At 48.4% G+C, this 23,071-nt stretch overlaps 2 long non-coding RNA genes across 2 annotated transcripts; one reads left to right on the top strand and one right to left on the bottom strand.

Annotated features, from left to right (window-relative positions):
• Nucleotides 1-756: 756 nt before the first annotated feature.
• LOC144369414 (uncharacterized) lies at nucleotides 757-8,261 on the bottom strand. The gene is made up of 3 exons (XR_013429137.1): nucleotides 7,857-8,261; nucleotides 5,440-6,874; nucleotides 757-4,153 (listed from the first exon to the last, which is right to left on the bottom strand). It is a non-coding gene; the product is annotated as an uncharacterized LOC144369414 (long non-coding RNA).
• Nucleotides 5,131-6,899, top strand: LOC144369415 (uncharacterized). The gene is made up of 2 exons (XR_013429138.1): nucleotides 5,131-5,649; nucleotides 6,657-6,899. It is a non-coding gene; the product is annotated as an uncharacterized LOC144369415 (long non-coding RNA).
• Nucleotides 8,262-23,071: the final 14,810 nt, after the last annotated feature.

Here is a 23,071-nt window from a genome sequence, read left to right as displayed (position 1 = left end):
TTTCCTTGATTGCACTGACTCTTATCCAATACCATAGTGACATTATTGCTGCAGCTTTGCAACTGGTCTAAATTAGGTGGTGATAATTCCCCACGGGGCAGCATATGTGGGAACTATCACCCCATTCCCCAGCATTTCCTTGCCCTGCGCCGATTGCCCAGGGCAGAAGGATATGATAGAAGGCAGTGCAGGGAAAAACGGGACTTCATGGCTTCCATTTTCAAAGTCAAGTCCTTGGGGGAACAGAGACAAGTCTGGGGAAGGAGCATGGCAGAAAGCAGCTCCCACTCCCACTTCTAGCCAACAGCCCTTCTGAGACTGAAGAAGAACCCCCAGGATTGGGTGGAGAGAGGGGAACAGGAGAGCAGTTATGTCTGACTCTTGGGTTAGGATCTTGGGGGTCAGCAAGACTCAGGGAGGTGATGGGGCAGTCTTAGAGCCTCCCCATGTCCCGTGATGGTCCTGGAGCAGCAGAATGTATCCTGGACCCTCAGTGTGACTCACAGAGAGCTGCACGCTGAAGGGACCATAGGGTCAGAACAGTGGCCATCCCAGCAGAGGCCAGCATGGATGGGTGGCCCTGAGGAATGTCACCCCAATGCCTGGCCTCTGTGAATCTCCTAGAAAGTCAGTCGCCTCGGTGAAGGGTGTGGGGGATCTTCAGATGACTGGTTAATTTTTTTTTGCCACTCTGGTGACGAGGGATCTCAACTGATTTCAGGAAGGGAAAGAAAGTATTACCTCTTGAACACGGGATGAGTTGCTTAAGATTTTTTAATCCCCATTTTTTATGGAACTTCTAACAAACCCAGTCTGATGTTAATGAAGAGGGGGAAGTGGAGAGGGGACCCAACCCTCCTGATGGGACAGGAGCTGGTGGCAAGGTGGCAGGGAAGCCCTGACCAGTGGATTTGCAGCCTCCCTGCAGTTCCAGCCCTGTGCTTGGGATACCAAGGTGCCATCAAACACTTCACCCTTGTGACCTGCTCTTTCTGACTTCTAGTTCCTGGGTCCTGAGGGCTTCGATCTGGTCTTTAGTGCATTGCTGTCATCTTGAACACTCAAAAAGCAGATCCTGTAGGTCCCCAGCAATAGGCCTTAAGATCTGTGTGCAGCCAAGTTCGGAGCAGTGGCTGTCTAGGGGAGCTCAGAGCCTCCCATGAAGACATCATCATGTGCCACTGGCCACAGAGAACATTGAGGTGAGGCTGCCACATGCCTCGAGGTCCCTGAGTGATTTTCCATACCGGCCCAGTCCTGACTCCGCCCGTTTTAGGTATGGGGAAACTGATGCCTCAGCCCTATTTATCAAGTGCCAGGAAAGTCTAGCTTGCATGTTGTTTTGCTTATTTGAGCACGTTCAGCTTGCACTGTGTCTCCAAGAATGTTAAAGAGACATTTCAAAATGCTCTGAATTAATACATTCCTTAGCTGTGATCCCATGTCCACCAAATGTTCTGAAATGAGACACGTGGAAAATGGAAAACAGACCAAAAATATTTGCTTGACTGACACTATGGATTAGGGTGTCCCCAAGAGTATAAACACACACACCCACTGCACGCACGCACCCTGCAGGGTGGGCCCCAGGATTAGGGCCCTGCCAAAGCAGCTAAGGCTGGGCTGCCAATTTCAGGGCTGCCCCTGGGCCAAGCTGTGCTGGGGTGGAGCCAGGGTGCCGGGGTCAGAGGAATGCAGTCTCGTGGAGCTGGAGGGGGGTCCCTGTGCCTGCCCAGGCAGCTGTTGGGGCTGCCACTCCATGCTGAGAAGGGTACCCTCACTCAGGGTCTTGGAAGAGTGGATCAAAACTTCTACTTCATGCCAAATACAGCCCAGCTCCCGCTGGGGTCCTGTGGCCTGGACTCCTGGTGCAGGTCTGCGTGGCCGTGCTCAAGGGAGCACTGAACTCACTCACCCTCTTGGCAGTCAGACTGTGACGCGCCTGAGCCTCTTACTCATCCTCAGTCATCAGTTATGTTTGCAGGAGTGAGTAATTTGGGGAGGGTGGGGTGGGGGAGGACTCCAGGCTGGAGGTGGGATGAAGTTGAGGAGGCGATGTGACCCAGAAGCAGCCTTCAACCCTCTCTCTCCAAAGAGGGATCTGCTCTTAGCTCTTAGTCGGATCCAAATGGGTGCGCATGCGTGGAGTGCTGGCAGCCTGGGGAGGCAGGGCAGCCATGCTGGCCTAGAGGAGGATGCCAGCGGGTCTTTTCTTGACTTATTAATGAAATGTGAATTCACGTCTGTATAGTGTTTCATCGCTTTGAGAGACATGGATGAGATACTATTTGCTAGTATCCCATCACCGGGAAATGTCAGAGCAGGGATTAAACCCAGGCCCTTCCATGACTAGCCTGGGCCCTGCACCTCGGGACTGTGGGGGCTTCCTCTGAGCAGAAGGCCCTGCCAGCTTTTGGACTTGTCTTCCCTTCACGATCCACCCTCCACGGCTGGACTTAGCACAGTTCTGCATGTTTTCCTATCTTGCTAGGCTCACGAGGTCTTGGCAGTGGGTGCTCCTGGGTGAGGTTCAGTTCCAGAGCATTTTCCCTTCAGGGCTCAGGAGACATGGCTGCCTTGAGAGTAGAGGATTTTCCAACGAAGCACTAGGTGGAAGAGTCAGGAGGCCGCAGGAAGGCTGGAGTGTGCTGAGTGGGTCTCCTGGGACTGGATGGTGGCCAAGCATCCTTCTGGCCCTAGGCTGAGGACTTTCGTAAAGTGCCAGCATTTCAGCTATCGACTTGCAGAGGGACCTGACATCTTGGCTCTGTGCCTTCGTTTCTCGAATTTCCCAGTCTGCTCCTCCCCAGAGAATCATTAGCACGCATCCTTAGTTCCCTGCAGGAGGAAACCCAACAGGAAACATGCCTGGGAAAAGAACTCATTTTTTGTTCCACGTGGATGGTCTCTCTGGAGCTTTGCAGACATTTCCTAGGAGGCAGCCATTCCCATTCTCATACTGCTGAGGAAATTGAGGCTTCAAGGTTATGGAGCTTGGGTTCCATCACCCAGCTCATCAGTGAAGGGGGCTGGGTGTAAATTCAGAGCTGTTGGTGGGGTGGTCATTGCCTTAAGCCATCCTTCTGTAGAACATGGACCCTGAGACATCTCCCTACACTACCTTGTCCCAATCTCCAACCTCAGACAGTGATCAAAGAGAAGGAGGAGGCACAGGAAGAGGACTTTCGCAGATAAGGGGCCATAATGGGCTGTGTTGTGCCCTCACCCCTGCCAATGCATGTTGAAATCCTAAGCCCAATGCTTCACACTATGATTGTATTGTATAAAGAGATAATTAGGTCAACCTGAGGGTCCCTACTCCAATGGTGACTGATGCCCTTATAAGAAGAGGAGTTTTAAACTTCGACACACACAGGGAAGACACAGAGAGAAGACAGCCATCTGCAAACCAAAGAGAGAGGCCTCAGGGGAAACCAGATCTGCTCACATCTCTGAGGACCTCCAGCCTCCAGAGTGGTGAGAAAATAAATTTCTGTTGTGTTACAGCGGTCCCGGCAAGTGAACACAGAGCCCCTTTACGAAGTCACTTCTGTGTTCCCAGACCCTGCACACAGTAGGCATGGAGTCTACATTGGTTGACTTTCTGAAGAAAGGAAGTGCCACCAGCCCTGGTCCTCTCCAATAGGCAGGGACGATTCAAGTGTTGATCTTTGCAACCAGCCTCCTTCCTTCTGTTGAAACTTCCTGTTTCTGAGGAACAGAGATTTTTTACAGATCCCAGAGGGCATCCAGTAAACCCAGCAGCTCTTACCAAATCGTTCTGGTTTTGATGAGCTCAGCGGGTATGAATCAGAAGTGGGCAGACTTACATTTCCCTTGAAATATACCCAAGTACCCAAGGTTAAACATTAGAGGGAGAAGCAAAACTATGTTTGGGAATGTATGGCTGGCAGGAAACAGGGGCAGAAACCAAGGCCAGGTGGAAACCATTCCTCCTTCCTTCTCTGTGGAGCAGGGGTGATGGCTGAGGCTGCTGTCCATGCAAAAGCAGCTTGACATCGGCCAACCTCTCGGTGCTCACTGGATCTCCTGTGGGAAGAATTCCAGGGCTCCTTCTGAAGCCTGTCTTCCCGGTGGCTTCTGTGGCCTAGAGGAGGGCCTGGCTCCTCTAGTAGGGAGCACTGGTGGCTTCCTGGAGATGTGGAGGTTTGAGACAGACAGAGAGTATTGGGATCTGCACAGCAAGGACCCCCTAACCCCCAACCCAAGCTCTAGGGCCCAGGTCTGGCAACAGGATCTGTCAGGGCAGGGGTGAGGAGGTTGAGGCTGGGCAGGTGTCAGGTCACAGGGGGCCTGACTATTTTTAAGGATATCCTGTGATACTGGCAGGATCTGCTCAGGAGCTGTGAAAAACTGGTGACCATGCCATTCTAGCAGGGGGTCCTTGTGGTGGCAGGGAGGGGTTTGGAGGTGTTTAAGATCCCAGGTTTCTGGTGGTGCACGGCTATAATCCCAGCAGCTCTGGGGGCTGAGACAGGAGGATCATGAGTTCAAAGCCAGCCTCAGCAATCTAGCAAGGCCCTAAGCAACTCAGTGAGACCCTGTCTCAAAGTCAAATACAAAAAAGCTGGGGATGTGGCTCAGTGGCTCAGTGCCCCCAGTTCAATCCCTGGTACCAAAGGTAGGGGGTAGATCTCAGGCTTCTTATTCTGGCTCTGACACCTGTCAGTCAAGGGACCTGGTGATCTCTGTCCTCTACCGAACCTCAATTCGTCCATTTGTCAGCTGGTGCCATCAAGCCACCCCTGAGGATTGATGGGGGTGGTATGGGTGAGCACAGACTGTAGGCTTGATTATGGAGCCAGTCCTGCTCCTGAGCAAGCTGCGTATGGGTATCAGAGTCACACTTGCCAGCCCCCATGTTGGGGCTGCTCTCAGAAGAGGAGGGCCTGGCTGTGCTTCCCAGTTGGATCATGTTCTTGCCTCTCTCTTCTCATCTCAGGAGCGCCCTATAGTCTCCCAAACCTCCCCATGCTCCCACCTCTGGACCTTCCAACCTGGTGCTCCTCCTGCTCCCTGGAGTGCCCTCCCGCCCTTGTCTAGCTCCCCGTCTCCTTCTACCAGACTCCTCTCTGGCAGCCTCTCCCCACCCAGCATCCCTCCAGGGGACTCTTTCCTGGCCAATCCCTCTGAATGGAGCCTGTCCATCTATCTACCAGGCCCCTGTCCTCCTGGGTCTCCCCTTCAGGCATTGAGCTCTCAGGCTCTGGTACTGATCTCTCCCTCCAGGGGCCTAGTCCTGGATCTGAAACATAATAACAGCTCAATAAATGAGTGTTGAAACAATTAATGGCTTGCTAAATGAATGACTTCTCGTGGATCCAAAGCCCATTCCTATAAATGAGTCATACCCTGAGCCACCGGCCCTGCCCCCACCCACTGACCCTGGTGAAACCCTCCCCATGGTGATGTCATTACCCTTGATTCTCAGAATCACCCGGGCCTCCTTCCTTCTTCTCCTTTGCTCCTATCTGCTTCTCAGCCCCCTCCTCCTCCATCATCTCTTCCTGCTCCCGGCAACACATCTAAATAAGGCAACATCTACTGACTGGGAAACCCTGAGATGGGATCAGGAGATCCATGCCCAGCTGATAAGGAGAACAGATAAGACTTCTGTGGAACGTGGAGGTGTGGACCGGAGACTGTTGCCAGAGGGTGGCCTTGAACTGAAAACAGGAGGACCTGTGTCCAGGAGGATGAGAGGCTCTAGTGAGAAGGCCCTGGTTGAGGAGAATGGGGTGTGGGGAGGTGGCAGAGGCCTGGCCTCCCACAGCCCGCACATCCCAAGCCTCCCTGCTTCTGGCCCAAGGGCGGGTGCTTGGCTGTCTGTGTCCTTTGGGCAGGAACAGCCATCCTTCCCCAACCCAACTCAGAGGACCCGGCAGGAGCCCCAACCTCCCCAGGAGCAGGCCTCTCCTTCCCTCTCCTTTTACTCCTCGTCTCCGCTTCCCTAAATGCCACAGAGGTGTTTCTGGCACAGGTGGGCAGGAGGGGGCCGCTCGGTGTGTGCCTCCACATCACTGTCACTTGCCTATCATGCACTTTCCAAGAGAATGAAAAATAAATGAGGACCCTGCTTCTGCAAAATTGACGTTTATAAGATCCTGAAGAGAACAGATGGGATTTTAGTGATTCTTTTTTTTTTTTATGCCACAAATATCTGAATAAAAGGCAGGATCTGAGAATATTATAATGAATCAAAGAACCATAACTTCATGTATCAGGTGGAAAATGTTTGGCAGGAATTAACCCCAAAGTGTTTTGTAAATCAATAAAAGTAAATGAACCCCAAATCTCCAAAGATGTTTCTGGACAGGTTCTCAAGGGGCAGAGGGGCCGGGGCTGGCCACCTGGCAGCCCGTCCAGCCCTGACTTCTCACTGCGTGTGCGTTCCTCCTCGTCTGTCTCCTCACTCACTGGCTGGTGAACCCTGGAGGGTGATGGCTGCTATGCCATCTCTCTGTGTCCCCTGTGCCTAGGACAGGATCTGGCACATAGTGGGTGATCATATAACTTATCATCCAAAATGGGACACTTCAAGAGTGAAAGGAGCTCTTAATAATTGTGTTAGCACAGTGGTTGTAATAAGGGACACTACTGGACAAACAGGTGTTTGTTCTCTATCCTGTGCCTAGGTACCTGATGCGTGAATGAAGGAATGAGTGATTCTTTAATGAGTTGAGGCTCTGCGTTGAGGTATCGGTGACTTCCTACATTCACTGCTGTCGCCGTCAGGAAAATTCGTCTGGGCTGGGGATGTGGCTCAAGCGGTAGCGCGTTCGCCTGGCATGCGTGCGGCCCGGGTTCAATCCTCAGCACCACATACCAACAAAGATGTTGTGTCCGCTGAAAACTAAAAAATAAATATTAAAAATTCTCTCTCTCTCTTTCTCTCTTTTTTTTTAAAAAAAAAAAGAAAAAGAAAATTTGTCTGTACGACGCACACCATGGGTTTCAGAGTCCAACTTTGTTCCTATCTTGCAGACAAGGACTCCACCAGAGACACAGCTGGGGCTTCCTCACCAGGAAGCTGCTCCCCTGAGTGCCAGCGATGGTGCTGTGTGCTGTGTTCTTTATTGCATTAATCCTCACACCTTGTGAAGCAGATACTCTTGTTACAGGTGAGACAGCTGAGACGTAGAGAAGTTAAATAACGTGCCAAGGTCAAGCAGCCACCAATATCAGAAATACAACCCACATCCAAGTCTGCTGGATACCAAAGCCCAAGTGGAACATGCCCCCCTGGAGAGGCCGGGGAAGGGCAAGCAGGGGCTGGCCAGGCTGAACTTCAGAGAAGGGTGGCCAGGGCCAGGACTCCTCTTCTCCCTTGGATTCCCAGGGTTGGTTAGGCCCTCTTTGCTGGGCAGAAGGAAGAGGGGAAAGGAGGTGGGTCATGCCAGGTCTCAGCCAGAACAGGGCTTAGCAGGGCTCCGTAAGGAAGCAGAGGTTGGACACTTGCCCCAGCTGGTCTCCACCTTCCCTCCTGGGGCTCCTGGCACAGTCCAAGGTGGATAGATCCCCGCACAGCTCACAGGCGCCCTCTAGTGCCTGCTTCTTGCGGCCGGGTTGACCCTCTAGGGAACAGGACACCTGACACACAGCTGTCCCCTTTAAGCTAAATCAGTTAGGTCCTCAACCTAGAATTAATTTTCTAGATAGGGCCACTTCTTAGCCCGAGAGTGGACTTTGTTGATAAAGACATAAAATGGGACTGTCCCAGGCAAGTCGAGGCATCTGGTAACACCACCCAGGTCAGAAGCACCCCCTCCCTCTCCCCTCACCGCCCCCTGAACCGTCTCTGGGAGCTGCACCCTGAAGTGAGAGGGAGAACACACGTGAAGTGAAGCGCTAGCGGAGGGCTGGAAGAATAGGTGACGGGCTAACGTGGTCGGTGCACAACCCTCAGCCCCACGTGGTGGGAGCCGTCGTCTCCTTGGTCTGCTGCTGGGAGTCCACTTCAGATGAGGAGAGGAGAAGCTGCACCCAGAGCTCCTGGGCCGCAGGAAGAGGACTCCAGTTGCACTCAGGGTGGTTTATGGAGCCCAGCGTGTGTTGGCTCAAAGACCAGACCCAGAGCACCCGCCTGTGATTAATTAAGACGTCCCTCCTCTGGCAATTTTGGGAACTGCTGGGGAGTCCAGAAGGGAGGCACATCTTCAGCAACAGAGACGAACTCTGACACCAGGCCTTCTCCCCCTGGCTCTGTGGAGGGCCCTACTGCTCCCCAGCTTTGGGGATAACCTCTGCCCTGCTGGGTGCCCTCAGTGACTAACAGGCAAGTGTGTGGGCTGCCACCTGCCCTGGCTTCCAGCCCGCTCATGGCCCTCCATTTCCTCACCACTGCCCTCCTGGCTTCGTGGAAGTCCTCAGGAGGTTTGCTAAGCTGCCCTTTCCTGGGGCTCCCTGACAGGGGTTGACACAAGGCTGCCCGTGTCTGACTGTGTCTGCACCAAGGGACCAAGGGAGGTCCCACAGGGGCTCAAGGCTTGCCCTGGGGGCTGGCAGTGCCAAGCAGACAGCCACAGAAGCACAACCATTCTAGTGGAAGGCCCCGGGGCAAGGCCAGAGCGGAGCCGCAGAGGCAGAAGGCAGAAGGTGCTCAGGAGCAGGAAAAAGAGAGACCCTGCGGAATGGGCCAAAGATCCCCACGGGTGGAGGTGGGGTGGGGGAATGAGGGGCTTGGCGGGGGCTTCTGGGCAGAGTCTGGGGTCCCAGGCCGTCTGTATGTGGCAGGGTAGAGATGATTCAGGGAGACATGGAAATGACTTTGGCAGATGGTGGAGATTCGGGGCTAGGCAGACACTGCTTGGAAGAGTTCTGTTTGCGAAGGGGCGACAGGGCAGGGCTGGTGCCTCGTCCAGGAAAAGGGAGAAAGCTCTGAGTTGATTTTTGTGTTCCTCAAACCAGTTTGTCCACATCTTTGGCATCTGCGCCCTGTGAAGGACCTGCTGGGAGCTGGACCTGTCTGGGCCTAAGGGTGGCCGTGCCTACGTGGGGTCATCTGGTCACTGCAGGAGCGGAGGGGGGCCCGGACCTGCTTGCCCACTGCCCTCTGCTCCTCATTCAGCTCAGGCAGTTCCAAGCCACACACCCAGCTGGGGGCTCAGCCCCATCTGTGCTCAGTCACAGCAGGTCTTCTTCCCTCTGCTCAGCACCCTGGCTCTCACAGGGGGCGTCCTGCTCCTGCTCCTGCTCAGAGCTTTGCTCGCCCAGCAACACGCAGACACAAGGTGCAGCACTAGGTCTGGAGTGATAAAAGCTGGCACTTAGATCAGGCTCGGCCATACAGCAGCAACGTGGCCTTGGGCAGGTCAAACTCTTTGAGCCTTAGTTATCTCATCTGTAATTGGGAATAATAACACTTAATGGCACTTATCTCATGGGGTTGTCACGGGGATCCAGTGAGATGATGTAGGCGCCAACACCTTGTGGAGGCCTTTCGATGGAAGGGGCTGTCATTGCTGTCTTCATTCCATGCACCACTTTCCCAGGAATGGAAACGAAGGTGCCAAGTGCTGCTGACCCACGATGCTCCGTTCCTCACCCAGGGGCTCTTTGTTAAGTTCTGCACACTTGGCCATAAAGATCAAAAGGACCTGAGATCCCTGTCCCCTTAGGCTGACGTTCTAGGGGAGGAACACCCACAAACCCCATTCCACCCAGCACATATTCTGGCCTCCCTCTTGCATCTGCAAACCCCAGTCAGGAAGGTTAAGCAACGTCAGCTCACTAGGAACTCTCCTCCTCAGAACCTCCCAGCTATCCCCGTGGCCTGAGAAGCCCTGCAATAGAAAAATAAGGTCATTCTGATCCCAGCTAGAACCCTCAGAGCGTTGTGGCAAGAGCACACAATCATTAAATGTAATTGCCCATTTTACAGACGAGGAAATTGGGGCCCAGGGAGGTTGACGGCCTTGCCTTTGGTCATGCAGCTGGTCAGTGACAGAAGTGTTCATTCAGCCAACATAGATTCCTGAACTCCTGTCTGTGCCACCCACAGCTCTGGAGCTCTATTCTATTGGGGTCAGGGGACAGAAAGACATGTAAACAAGCTCATTTCAGTTGATGCTGCATTTTAGGTAGAAAGTCCTACAGGGAAATGGGAGAGAGAATGACCGGGACAGGTATGGTCAGGGGAGGTCCACAAGAGGTGGCATTTAAGCTAAAGAACCAAGCAGAGGACTGATTCTGCAAGTTACTCCAAATGGGGGTTCAGGGAAGAGACTTGAGGGCTCCCTCCCACTAATATAAAAGGAGAGAATTAAAGGGGCCCTGCGCTTTCCTGGGTAGGGGCTTCTGAGCCCCAAGTGACGGTGGCCTGAGAAGCCAGCTGGCTTTCCTTGTTACAAAGAGCCCCAAGCTCCTTGTTTTTTTTTTTTTTTTTTTGATAGACCTTGTTTTTTAGAACAGTTTTAGGTTCATTGCAAAGTGGAGCACAAAGTACTAAGCGTTCCCAAATACCGCCCCCAATGCCTCAATTGGTTACAGTCAGTGAACCTGGGTGGAGGCACCAAGATTGCCCAAAATTTATATGTTATTTAGGTTAGGCTTCACTCTTGGTGTGTATGTTCTTTTTTTTTTTTGGTACTAGGGATTGACCTCAGGGGCACTCAACCACTGAGCCACATCCCCAGCCCTATTTTGTATTTTATTTAGAGACAGGGTCTCACTGAGTTGCTTAGCACCTTGCTATTGCTGAGGCTGACTTTGAGCTTGCGATCCTCCTGCTTCAGCCTCCGGAGCTGCTGGAATGACAGGCATGCGCCACCACACCGGCTCTTAGTGTGGACACAGCATAACTTGTGTCCACCATGGGGCAGCACAAGGGTAGTTTCACTGCCCTAAAAATCCTCTGCTCCATCTGTTCATCCTGCCTCCCCCAAGCCCCGGATTACCCCTGATCTTTTAACCGTCTCTATACTTCAGCCTTTTCCTGAATGCCATGTAGCTGGGATCAGATACTATGCAATCTTTTCAAAAGGGCTTCTTTCACCCAAAACATCCTTCTAAGTTTCCCTGTGTCTTTTCATGTCCTGATGGCACTTTTCTTTCCGGTGTGGAATAACATTCCCCTTGCTGGATGTAGGGAGTGTTTGTTGATGTTGTCTGTTTCGGTTTTCATTTGGCTTTTCCTGCCATGATTTCACTCTGCCATGATTTTGTCCCTCAAGGCTCGGGTGACACAGGGATGTGGTCAGAGAGTGGTATACTCTCCCCCAAAGATAAGGTCTTTCTGGGCCTCAAGGCTGCACTACCTCTAGTGTCCAACAGGTGGCCAAACGACCTTGTTCTCCTTTTTTAGAGACTATGACTGTGCCCACACCCTCTCTCATCCTCCCCTAAGCAATGAGTAGATGTCATTCTTGGTTTGGGAAAGGATAAGGATCTGGAACACTTTGTCATGTCTTTTCTTTAAGGAAAGAAGAGTTCCGATATCTTGTCCTCTTACAGTATTGTCTCCTAGAAGACTAGAAACTTCCAGGAAGTTGCCATGACTTGAGAGGCTGAGGCAGGGGAATTGCAAGTTTGAAGCTAGCCTCGGCAACTTAGTAAGGCCTTAAGCAACATAGTGAAACACTGTCTCAAAATAAAAAATAAAAGGGACTAGGGATGTGGCTCAGGGGTAAATAGCTCTGAGTTCAATCCCTAATATAGGGCAGTGGGAGACACTTCCAGGGAGTTGTTCCTCAAAGAGGATCTGATCTCAAGTAGGAAGTTTCCTGTGCATATGGCTCCAATGAGACAGGAGAGCCTTGTGGGATGAGGAGACGGGGTGCTGGGGCTGGCAGCCCTAATGAACAAATAGTTCAGGTGAAGGAAGCTGCTACTTTTTCTAGCAAGATGGAACTGTATCCATGGTTAAATGAATAAACAAAATGTGGTATAATGTGGTATATCCATACAATGGAGTACTATTCATCCTTCAAAGGGAAAGAAATACTGACACTTGCTATAACATAGAAGAACCTTGAGGACCTCAGCTTGTAGTGGCATCCCCTTCTGCAAGGGAAATCTTAATTAAGCTTCTCAGAAACCCTCACCATAATTGTTCTTAGACTCTCAGCAACATTTTTGCAAAAGAATTTTCTGCTATGCTTGCAGAAGCCGAGTACAATACAAAAGACTGACCCAAGGCCTTCACAGAGGTGTTTCATTTCATAGGACAATAGTCAGGTCCTGTGGAGCCAACGGGAAGAAAGAAGAGGGGAACTCTCCCTTTCTTGGGCACTGATTTTTGCAGAGAGTGTCCTTGATTTTGTATCCAGGCCTGGTTGATCGCCCAGAACAGTGGAAAAAGATGCTTTTGTGTGGATTTCTGCAGATTGTGAGGCTCTGAGCTCCTCTCCCTACACATGGGGTATAAAGGTCTGAAACTTTCTGAATTCAGGGTTCAGAGGGATGAATTGGTTTAGATGAAAGCCCCTCTGGGCCTGGCTGCAGTCAATAAACCTGCTTCCTGCTAATTCCTCAGCCTCATCTGTCCTATAAGAAGCCAGTCACAAAAGATAAATATTTTTATGATTCCATTTCCCTAAGGTGCCGGAGGTAATGAAATTCCCAGAGATACAGAAAGGACAGATGCTCCTTGACTTCCAGTGGGCTGCAGCCTGATATGCCCATTGAAAGTTGAGAATGTGTTTAATACTCCTAACTATGGAACACCAGAGCTTTGGTGCACAGCACACTATGGGCCCTCTGTCCTTTCCCTTATGACCTTGGAGTTCACTGGAGCTGTAATTTCTGCCTCTGCCCAACATTGCAAGGGAGGATCAGACTACATAATGCCAGCCAGGGAAAAGATCAAAACTCAAAATTCTAAGGATAGTTTCTACTGAAGTTTCACACTGTCATAAAGTCAAAATATCATAAAGTAGGGGCTGGGTTATGGCTCAGTGGCAGAGCACTTGCTTCGCATGTGTGAGGCACTGGGTTCCATCCCGAGAGCACCACATGAGATGAATAGATGAAATAAAATGTTGTTTCCATCTACAACTAAAAACAATTATAAATTTTAATTTAAAAAATTATAAATAGGAGCATTTTAAGTTCCTCTGTGGGACAGATGTTGCTAGAGGAAGAGGGGAAGAGAGAGAGAGGAATAGTGCTTTAACAGGGGCAGGTTTCAGTTGAGATGATGAAAGAGTTCAGGAGACCATGGGGGTAACGGTTGCTTAACACTGTGAATGTACTCAGTCTGTTGAACTGTAGACTTCTTCAAAGTGGTTAAAATGGTAAATTTTATGTATATTTTACTACAATAAATTTTTTAAAAGATTCTTTTTTTAAAAGAACTTTGTAGTCCACAGAGCTGATCATGTCATGTCACGTCACCGGGCTTCCCAAGAGCTGTCTACCAGGAGTCCCTCAGCTTCCACTGAGCACTCCGAGGGTTGTCATCTCATTCCTTAGAAGAGCACAGAACCTCGAGTGGGAAGACCTACGAGCGGAGCCTGAGCCTCCTCAAATATAAAATGGGGGAAATGAACGCTTGTCCTACCTGCCTTCAGAGCTGTCACAGGGTGAACGGTGTGATGTATGCAAAAGCAATTAAACTGCAGATAAGGGGGCATTAGCATCCCCGTTCTCATTGCTGATCTAGGTCACGGGCTCATCTGGGGACAGCTCTAAAGTTGCAGCACTGCCAAGCAGTAAGGGCTCTCTTGGTATCACATCATACTCACTCACACATCTTGGTATGCCCTCCCTCCTACCAGCTCCCCACTCCATCCCTGCCTGTTGCTCCCTTGCCAGTGCTGACCTCTCACCTACAAGTCTGGAAACCCAGACATCACTTCCCCCAGGAAGCCTTCCCAGAGACTCCTTCCTCTGGCCCTCACCTGAGCCAGTGGTGTCTTGAGACCTCTGTCTGATGCAACAAATAGATAAATAAAATCATAAAGATCTGGTTGAATTCTGCTGCTGTCATTGACCATCCACGTGTCTTTGACAAAACACTAAACTTTGTTGGACCTTGACATTTCCCTGGAAAATTAATGGTAATAAATTACTTAACAGGATGGACATGGAGATTAAATAATATAACGTAACCAAGAGGGCTACATTGTGGTGGCTACTCAATAAATCATAGTTTCTCTGCTCTTTATCTGATTTTTTTTCAGTCTCAAATTTTAGATATCTGTGTCATTCCACAAGCGTTTAATTGACAATGAAGGTGATGTGTCGAGAAGAAAACTAAGAAAGAGATGGAGGCTGAGTTGTACTGCGATTTTATGTAGGGTGGTTAAGAAACCACCTTTCCTGATAAGGGCTCATTTGCAGAAAACAGAAGTGAGCCAGGTAGTTATCATCGGAGAAGATATCAGGACAAATGCAAAGTCCTGGGGGCAGGAACAGTGTGTTTGAAGAAGCTGGAAGCCACAGTAGCCAGATCAGAGTGAGCAAGGAAGGGAGGAAGCAGCCTAAAGGGGACAGGATCAGAGAATCACATGAGTGTGTCTCTGTGTCCTCAGTGAGGTGGGAAGCTCATGAGAGTTGGGCACTCCATGAAGGAACTGGCACACGTTTTTGTCAGAGTGAAAATGGGGAGACCAATTCACAGTGAGAGTGATCCAAGCCACTATCATCTCTTGACTGAATTACCGCATTAGACTAAGAATTGATTCCACTATTTCTCCTTTATAGTGAACTTCCATTGAAAGTTTCCCTTTCAAGACCCACATCAGTCCTCTTGTTCCCTTGGTCACTCTGAGCTGGCCACCTAGCTTCCTTATTGTTTTTGCTTTGAAGGTAGAGCCAAGAATCCATCCTTGCTGGGGTGTGAGAGAAAGAGCAAATAGCAAGGTTTGCCTGGGGGACTGAGCGTTCCTCCCTCCCCAGGGAGGCAGACCTATGGGGAGGGCAGGTGTGGCTGGGGGTGGGGTGGGAACCAGCTTTTTTGGTTTTGTGTTTCCATTGCCCTATTCTTCATTTGTTTCCAAGGATCCAAATTTCCCTCTTGTATTATTTCCCTTCCGCCTGAGAACTTTCTTTAGCATTTCTTATAGTAAGTATCTGCTAATGGTAAATTCTTTTTTTTAAATTAAGGATTTAAACATTTTAATGAGAACACAAACATAGACCCTTGTTTAACCCTCCCTCCTTACACAGAACATTTGTGGAACAGCTTGAAATATACAACATTTGTGAAGGATAAACATGATTTGGATCCTGATCAAAGGTTTCTTACCAATACCGTAACAGTCCCAGTATTGGTTGTTTTTGCTGGCAACAGATCAGCCAACTTAGCATGTTGCTCTTGGCAACTTCCAAGGAAGGCCCCCCAAAATATGCAGCATACCGAAAGCCTAATGACTTGAGGTTGTTGTTGGTGTACACGCTAGAAGTTTCCACTGCTAATGGAAACAACTGGATACCCTCCTATTAAACATCAACTGTCAACACGTGAAGATAGGAGAACCCAAAGAAAGGACCAGCTCAGAATCAGAGTGGACAAGAGTATCCACACAACTCGGAAGCAGCCATACCTGTGCACTGTCACAAGGTGTACGCTCTCAAAATAACCATACTGGCAGCAGAAAATGAATGCCTTACCCATGCAAGCTTTTCTTTCAGTGCAATTCTAATCAAATAGACTAACACGTCATACTTCTAAATTAAGCTGCAAGTGATCTTTTTCTGTGAAAGTGATGTGACTTGGTGTCACAGCTAAGCTTTCTCTACCTAACAGCAGCAATGTCATCAGCCATGGTAGAAAAGAAATGTTAATTCCTGACAGCCCATGGGCTCCCATCTAAGCACCTCCACAGAGCCTGCGGATACCTAATCTGGTGAAAATGACCATTGTGCTTTGGGTCGCAGACCTTCCGAAGTATGCACGAATGGTGACAACTAAAGGACAGCAGCACCTTGCTTACCAATAAAGTCCTAAGGCAGAGGGTTGGAGTGGAAAGAAATGTTTAAAATGGAACAGGTTGCAGAATAGGGCTGGCATTCACAAAAGAAGGTCATGCCAAGATCAGATCCCCGTTGACTCAATGTTCAGCTACAAACTAAAGAACTCTGAACCCGAAGGCCACACACCAGGCAGAGGAAATACAGGACTCTCCTGATGATGTCTTCTTCAGTGCAGAACAGTAATTTCTCACAGGGGCAATCACAAGAGGGGAATCGAGATGCCATCATGCTTTGGAAAAGATTCTCAGGGCCACCCTGACTTTTATATCATTGAGTTGCCCCTGTGTGTTGGGAGAATTCCACCTCCTCCCTTGGACCACATTTGGTTCTGAATGGAGCTCGCTGAATTCATTCCACAAATAAGGTCCCCTGATCCTCCCTGAGCATGCTTACGATTTGTGTGCTCTCCTCTTCTGAGCTGGTCCATGAATCATGGCCTTTCCTTCCCCCTCCCCCTCCCCCTCCTCTTCCTCCTCCTCCTCCCCCAACTGTCCTCCTCCTCCTCTTTCTTCTTCCTCTCCTACCCCTCCTTCTCCTCCTCCTCCCTCCCACTCCTCCTCCTCCTTCTTCCTCTTTCTATTCTTTTTCTTTGGGTGGGTACTGGGAATTGAACTCTGGGGTACTCGACCACTGAGCCACATCCCCAGCCCTATTTTGAATTTTGTTTAGAGACAGGGTGAGTTGCTTAGTGCCTCACGGTTGCTGAGGCTGGCTGTGAAATCTTGCTCCTTCTGCCTCAGCCTCATAGCTACTGGGATTACAGGTGAGCACCACAGTGCCTAGTTCTTCCTTCGCCTTTTCTTCCTTTTCCTCTTCCTTCTCCTTCTCCCTATCCTTCCTCTTCCTCTCCTCTTCTTTTGTTTGTGGTACTGGGGATTGAGCCAGGGGTACTCTACCACTGAACTACATACCCAGCCCTTTTTATTTAGAGACAGGGTCTTGCTAAAGTGCTCAAACTTGCAAGCCCCCTGCCTCAGTCTCTCAAATCACAGGAATACAGGCGCAAATAAGTGTCCAACAGATTTTTCCTTTCTTTCCTTCTGATTTCACAGAGGCTCCTTTATGAACTGATAGACTTATTAGCAGGAAGGTGTGGACACTGCTGTATGGACCCAGGGCCTATAACAGGTCGTCAGTCCTGGTCAGAAGAGCCACTTTCTCAGCTGTCTGCATTGAGAACATGCCACATTCTGCATTCAGATAACTCCGCAGGCTCATTATCAGTAGAAGTTGCTCCTCAAGGTTTCTTTTTGTTTGGGTTCTGATCAAAAATCCACACACTCAAAACTGGCCCTACCATTTTTGATTTTCAGGACTCTGAGGCCCTACTCCCCTCCCCATTTTTTTCTCTTTATCCTTTAGACTAAATACTTTCTAATATTTTCTGTTAATTGCATTCTGTCGTTACAATAATCTTATAATTTTTAAATTTCAAATATTATCTTTTTCAGTTCTAGAATTTCCATTGGTTTTCTTTTACACTTCATTGATCTCTCTGCTGAAGTTTCCTGTCTTTTATATTTGTTAAAAAATATAATCCCTTACCTATAAACAGTTAATTTAAAATTATGATCTGTTAATTTCAACATCTGTGTCATCTCAAGGTCAGTCTCTACTGATTGTCTTTTCTCTTAATAATGGGTTACATTTTCCATTTTCTTCAAATGTTGAATAATTTTGAATATTCTGGACACTATAATTGTTTAGTTGTAGTGACTATGGATCCTGTTATTATATAGGTCCTAAAATTATGATTTCATTTTAGCGGGAAATTAACCTGGTGAGATCAACCTATAAGCTGTCTCGGATAACAGCTCAAATCTTAGCATGCACGGATCAGAACTTGACCAAAGGCTTGGACAGAGTTTAAACACAGAATTTATCATCTCTCTTTTCAGAGATTCCTCCTCCTTATTTTCTTCTTTTTGTGGTGCTGGGGATTGAACCCAGGGCCTTGTGCATGCAAGGCAAGCACTCTACCAACTGAGCTAAATCCCCAGCCCTCCCCCTCCTCACTTTCAAATGGCCATAGCTGCCTCAAACTATTCTTCAGGCCAGGATGACTGCAGGTTTTCTGTCATAATTTTGCCTGTTGTCTTTGACCCTACTGAGCCCACCTTCAGGCTAAAAGCCATTAAGAACTGGGAAACTTGCCTAGCACAATGGCACATGCCTATAATACCAGCAATTTGAGAGGTTGAGGCAGGAGGATTGCAAGTTTGAGGCCAGCCTCAGCAACCTAGCAAGGCCCCAAGAAACTGTAGGAGTCCTGTCTCAAAAATTAAAAAGTCTAGGGATGTGACTCAGTGGTTAAGCCTCCCTGGTTCAATTCCCAGTACCAAAACCAAACAAAACTGGGAAACTCATCCCATGCCCCATGCATTCCCCTTTTCCAAGGATTGACTCTTCTCCAGAAAGTGTTGTTCCTCTTCAAGCCCCCTGCCCCCGCCCCTCCCTCCCTTTCTCTCTCTTTCTTCTCTGTGCTGGGGATTGAACCCAAGGGTTTTCTACCACTGAGCTACTGTTTTTCCTTTTAAGACTGGCTCTCATTAAGTTGCCAAGGCTGACCTCGAAGCCATGATCCTCCAGCCTCTGCCTCCCGAGTTGCTGTGATTATAGGTGGGCACCATCATGCTTGGTTTTTTTCTTTTCATATTTTGTTCAGAGTTTAGTGTTGTTTGCAGGGATTTATGCAGTATAGCTTACTGAGCTGCTCTGGAAGTAGAACTTCCAGCTTCGTTTTGGACTCATTCCGTTTGAGATGTCCAGTAGATATCCAAGTGAAGATGCTCACTGGCTGGTTGGATAGACGCACCTAGTATTCTGGAGAGAATCCATTTAACCTTTGGCAGGGTATAGATGGTACACTTGAAGAGGTATCCTCACTCAGGGTGAGTGTCGCTGTACAAGAGAAAGAGGCCCAGAACCAAGACCAGTTCACTCCAGCATTTAAGGATCAGCATGGTGAGGAAGAACTAGGAAAGCAGTGCACCTAACATCCCCCCCCCCCTTTTGTTTTTCTAAGTGACATGGGGACAGCGTAAAATCCTCTGGCTACTTCCTGCTTAATGGTGGGCGGCATGGGACCTAGGAAGAAAGTGGAGGAATGTTCCGGGGACAGGTCTGGGAACACCAGGCAGCCAGAAATAACACCCAGTGGCTATAGACAGTTATTTCGGTGGGGGTAAAGTCCATAAAAGTTCCTTGAAACTACAAGTCGTCAATGGCATCAAACCAGTCCTGGGCGGAGGAGATCCTTGGTATCAGCCATTGGTCCTGCCTTAGGGACGCTAGAAAGTATCAGAGGTGGCTTGGTTGAATCCAGTAATGTTAAAGGTGACAGCCCGATTTCAGCCAGTGGAAGGGCAATCGCCTTGACCCATAAATTGAGAGTGGGCGGTGTCATCCTGGTGCCATGTCCCTTGGATGTTAAAGCGCCTTCTGTAGTTGGGATAGAAACTTGAGAGAGATTAATGACTAGCAAAAGAAGAAGAGGATTGGTGAGAAATTTTGAGTTTGGTGGGCGTGGTGGAAGTCCAGGACTGGACATTTGGAACAGGTGCCTTTTTAAGGGGGGAGTCATGGAGAGTGTCTAAAAGCGTGGTCACCATTGGGGTAGTATGACTATACGGGGTCCCGTCCAGCAAGGTTCCAACGATTGAGAATGCAGTTCCTGAAGTAAGACTGAGTTACCCAGTTGAAGAGGGTCCAATTCGGTTTGTGGTTGTGCTGGGATTGAGGCAATGAATGGCGCAGGAAGGCACTGGTCTGCATGTTCCCTGAGGAGTGAGGGCTGGACGGTTGTCTGACTGGGTAGAGGCGGGAAATCTGAACCTGGGAATGATCTGCTCAATGAGGGTGGAGGCAATGGTGTCAGCAGTTTCCCTGGATGTAGGGAAGGCTTCTATCCAACCTGAAAAAGTATCAACCAAAGTAAGTAGGTAGCAAAGCTTTTTGTGCCTAGGCATGTGAGTGAAGTTGATCTACCAGTCTTCATCTGGCTGGTGGCTCCTCATGTGATGTGTGGGGAGTTTAGGTTTGATGCTTCCTTGTGGGGATGCTGTAGAGCAGACAGGACAAGCAGAGTGGACCTGCAGGAGAGTAGTTCTCATTCCTAGGAAGTGAAAGAGGGGTTGTAAAATCTGGAAAAGGGGTTAGGGAGGGTTTTATGTGGGGGCAGAGTCTCTGCAGCTAGAGGAGTTGGTCATGAGTCATAGGTCTCTGTCTTGGGCATCAGGGGCTGGGTAGTCTTAAAGAAGTAGTTGATTGACCGGCTGGTTGGTGAATTTGTGTTCTGATCTTGCAGGAACTTCTGTAGGCAATTTAACAGATGTGGTCCTATTAGGAGAAACATAAAGAGGACTAACAGGGGTCCTGTGAGGGGGAGAAGCCAAGGCCATACTTGACTGAACATTCCCCATGGAGCCTGTTGGCCTAGTTGCTGTCTCCTCTTTTCTAGCTGTTCTTGTCCTTCATTACTCCCAGGAATGACTGTGTTTTAGCTTAACTGTTTTTGGTAGGTGTTTAAGATCAAGCTGGTCAAAATTGACTTTTTTTCTATTGTTAAGAGTCAGCCGAGTTCCCATAGGGGTCACTCGTGGGGGAACTTGAGAGCAGCTTCTTAGTTCTGCTAGTGCCATTTGCGCTAGGATGGGTCCAGGTCTTGCTTGACCACGTGGCTTCCCTTGGAAGCATCAGGGATGTCTCCCGTCTCCAATGACCCTCCTATTCACAGCAAGTGCACTGATTGGCTTTTCATTCTCCAGTGGTCTCATTAATCTCCCTGATCAGGAGGTTAGGTGGCCCAGAGTTGCAAAGCTCTTTAGAGAAGTTCCCTGTTCCCTAGATTCAGACTGACTCAGAGGGCAAGAGCCAAATATTGGTTTTCTTGGTCATTTTAATTGAACTTTAAGTCTTGATCTTAAACATCCAGCAAAGTCAGTTTCACCTTAAATTAAGAGTACTGGGCTTTAGCTGAAGTCTGGCCGACTTTGGAGTCATTCTGACATGTAGTAAGATGGGAGGCAGAGCCTTATCTCAGGTAAGGAAGGGCTCTTTATGAATCTTAGGTAAAGTGTTCTAGTATTGAAGTTGATCTTTGTTTCTTAAATATCATTTTATAAAGTTTACATATAGGTTGCTTGATGTTACATGAATACTAGCTAACACAATATGATGTTACATTTAAATTGTACCTAGTGTATAGAACTTCATATTTGTCTTATTGATAGCAGGTTCAGTTATAGAAAATTAAATGATATAAATAAATCTCCAATGTGTTATTCTTATAAGCCTAAAATTACCATGCAACTTTAGTTTGGAGAACACCAGCTTGATATAATTTTTTTTAAAGCTTCTATCTTAAAGACTTATATACCTGGAAAATATGAACACATTTAATATACAAAGAAGAGTAATAGTACCACAATTACTATTGATGGTTTTATATTAATCAAGTTTAGCTCTTAAAGAAATAACATATTGCAAAATAACTGTTGTTGTTTAACCATAGTTGTGTAATGCTTAATTCCTTCAAGATTACTTGCTCAAAAAACTTACGTATATAACCAACTTACGCAGACCTTCTTTATCACTTACTTAAACCCTCTTATTTACTTAATCACATAGACTGTCTTATCCAGAAACACATTTTCCTTCTATTAAATCCATACTTAGAACCTTCTAATTTCTCTTTCTCATCTGTTAACTCCTTATTTATTCACACTTTGAAACAATCCTTGTAAATTTCTGAACTTAGGCAAATTATTCCATTTTAATAAGTGATATTTTGTTATTTGAAGTACACAATTAATCACATCTGTTCACCATTTCATTAAAACATAAACAATGCTTAAGTGTGTAGAATTATACTGTTGCAGGGACGGACAAGGCAAGGCACCTAAGATAGGCACTGAGGATAGGGAAACAGTTTTATTTGGTTGCAGCCAGATTCAAAGGGCACCTAACAGGAAGAACTTCTGGGAATTGGACAAATGGTGTGGAAAAAGCCTGTCCCAAGGAGCTCACATACCATGCTGCATCCAGTTTCAGAGCGAGTCCCAGATACACCCTAGGCAGCCCCACCACCGGAGGGAACCAGCTGTGAGCACCGCTGGGAGAAGGACCAGAGGCAAGGAAGGGGCGCAGGCCCATCCCAACACGTCCCAGCAGTGCGACTTTGGGCAGGTTGAGCATGGAAGCACACAAGTTAAGTGCCTGGCACACAGCAAAGTGGTACTGCCATGGCCAGAAGCGCCAATCCTGCCACCCTGGGAAACTGAGGCGGCCCTGAGGTCGCACCCAGCGTGAGGACTGACTAGCCAGGGGGACTGGCCCATGGCAGGCAGGGACCAGGTGACACTGCTGCAGCCGCAGGGGGTGCTGGGCTGCCTAGGAAGACACAGGCCACCCGCCCGACCCGCTCTTCTTGCCCCTCTCAACCTCCCCAGCCCCCAACAGAGGCCACCACCACCCGCCGCTCACGTCTCCGGCCCCTGCCGCCAGCCATTTAATTATTTTTATTTGGTAAATTACCACAGCATAAAATTTGGTTTTTTTATGTAAAATTTTTTATTTATATATCACAGCAGAATAATTACACTTCTTATTACACATATAGAGTACAATTTTTCATATCTCTGGTTGTATACATAGTATATTCACCCCAATTTGTGTCTTCATACATGTACTTTGGATAATGATGTCTATCTCATTCCACCATCATTTCTAACTCCCTGCTCCCTTCCTTTCTCTCCCACCTCTCTGCTCTATCTAGGTTCGTCTATTCCTCCCATGCTCCCCCTCCCTACCCCACTATTAATCATCCTCCTTATATCAAAGAAAACATTTGGTTTTTTGGGTTTGGCTAACTTCACTTAGCATTATCTTCTCTAACTCCATCGATTTACCTGCAAATGCCACAATTTTATTCTCTTTTATTGCTGAGTAATATCCCATTGTGTATATATGCCACATTTTTTATTTGTTTTTTATCCAAAAGAATAGGTTTTAAAAGCAGAGTGCCTGATAGGTTCTCCAGCCCAGATAGGAGCTGGAACCAAACAGCTAGAAAATGGCTCCAGTGGTTTTTTAAAAGGGGTACATCAAAGGCAGGAATAAGGTTTCAGTGGGAGGA

The sequence above is a fragment of the Ictidomys tridecemlineatus genome, chromosome 12 (genome assembly GCF_052094955.1).
Source record: "Ictidomys tridecemlineatus isolate mIctTri1 chromosome 12, mIctTri1.hap1, whole genome shotgun sequence".
NCBI lineage: Eukaryota > Metazoa > Chordata > Mammalia > Rodentia > Sciuridae > Ictidomys > Ictidomys tridecemlineatus.
The sequence above is the reverse complement of the archived record's forward strand: the minus strand, read 5'-3'. Positions and strand labels throughout refer to the sequence as shown.